The sequence below is a fragment of the Elephantulus edwardii genome, unplaced genomic scaffold, assembly GCF_000299155.1.
Source record: "Elephantulus edwardii isolate Elephantulus edwardi_28Jun2011 unplaced genomic scaffold, EleEdw1.0 scaffold00009, whole genome shotgun sequence".
NCBI lineage: Eukaryota > Metazoa > Chordata > Mammalia > Macroscelidea > Macroscelididae > Elephantulus > Elephantulus edwardii.
Genome location: NW_006399759.1, coordinates 1,493,471 through 1,495,430, shown reverse-complemented (window position 1 = coordinate 1,495,430; position 1,960 = coordinate 1,493,471). Strand labels below are relative to the sequence as shown.

The 1,960-nt window shown below is 36.5% G+C and overlaps 1 pseudogene; it reads right to left on the bottom strand.

Annotated features, from left to right (window-relative positions):
• Window positions 1–459: 459 nt before the first annotated feature.
• The window catches only part of LOC102851040, a 136,779-nt pseudogene continuing 135,278 nt past the window's right edge, over window positions 460–1,960 (bottom strand).

The window sequence follows — 1,960 nt, the reverse complement described above, 5'->3', positions numbered from 1 at the left end:
ACAGAGAGTAGTAGTTCTAGGTGTTTGTGAAGAGATAGAAAAGAAACTTGAGGAGTGTTTTTTAGAAGGTAATAAAAATGTTCTAGAATTAGGTAATGTTGTTGTTGATTGCCGTTGAGGCAAGCACAACTCATAGTGACCCCATGAGCAAAAGACCTGAAGCCTTTCTATAACTATTGTCAGAATTAGGTAATAGTGATGGTTAACATAGCTCTGTAAATATACTAAGATTCACTGAATTATACAATTGTAGAGGTGAGTGTTATTATATATAAATTATTTTTTTCTGAAGAAGTATTTTTTATTTGTTAGCTTAACAATATTACATACAAACTATGACAATCTATGTCCACATATATCTTTCTTCTTTCTCATTTACGATCAAAAGTTTGTATGTGACTCCAGAGGAACTGATGTAATCACTGTATGGAACATACTATATTAATATTTCATTATAGTTCACTCCAATCCATTTCATTTCTTATACTTTGAAACATCTTCATTATGTTGCTTGGTTAGATAGCCCCACAAGAAGCCTGCAGTGCCAAAGGTCAGTCCAGCTTGGACCCAATTGGGTTTGCTATTTAGAGGTTTCTGAACCTAGAACTTCAACCTCATTGAAAGGCTGCTCAGGAGCCTGGCCACAGCCAACAACTGAGAGAAGGGTTGCAACAATGTGGATGTGCTCTCTTATTGACAGGCTGCCTGTGAATCATATTTGAATAACATATATACTGCCTATGAGGTGGATTGATTCAGTGACTGGGGTAATAGGGATGGGTGTGTCAGAGGCAATGCGATTGGCACAGGATAGAGCAGGGTTTAGGACTGTTGTACATAGGGTCGCTATGAGTCGCAAATGACTAAACGGCACATAACACCAACAACAAATACACTGCCTGCCTTTGAATGTATGTCACTCAGCTACCTACCCCCTGTCACTGTAGACATTCAACAGGAAGTATAAATATACACACAAAACAGATCCTCATTTAAGGATTTCTAAACATGTTTAGTGATATTGGTTACGTCAACCTTCTCATTATTTCAAATTGTAGTTCTTCTGCTCCCATTAACCTAATCTCAGAGTCCTCCAGCCTTCTCATGTATATTTTAGAGTATTTATTTTTTGCCATTTGATCTCATAATTTTTTACAGTAACTTTTATTGAGATCTGAGTGAAGATTTACCAAATAAATTAATTTTTCATTCAACCATTCATACACATTGTGTTTAATAACATTAGTTAGTTTCAATACCTACCATGTAATCACACATTCCTAGACTTCCCTATAATTCTGATTTTCACTCATTCTTCTATATTTCTGTTTTTCTTTAATGATGTTGTGCTCTTTATTCCCTTATTATATCTTGCCTTATTCTTCACCCATCTTAATGTGCACCCATCGTTCATTTACTAATCTTCACTCCCCACTTCCTCACTTCTTATCCCTGGCAACCACCCAAGAATGATTCTGTGTGTAAACCTTTCCTCAAATTTTTATAATAGTGATTATATATTTGCCCTATTGTGACTTCACTCAGCACAATGTCTTCATTACTGGTTTTCAGTATTGCAAAGCAGTCATTCCATTGTGTGAATGTACCTTAGTTTGTTATTCACTCACCCACTATTTTGATTTGTTTCAATGTCCTTGCTATTGTAAATAATATTGCAATGAATGTAGGTCTACATGTACCTCTTTATGTTGTGGTCCTTATTTATTTGATGCATACAACGAGTAGTAATATTGCTGGACCCAATGCCATCTCTAGCTAACTCTCTAAGCAAACATCACACTGCTTTCCATAATGTTCCCACCGTGCTGCAGCCCCATAAAGCAGTGAATGATAGTTCCAATCTCTCCACACCCTTAACAGCAATTCTTGTTTGCTGTCTTATAAGAATTTGCTATTGGATCCAAGATGGTGGCAGAGGCAGAGACAGCATGGTGAGCTG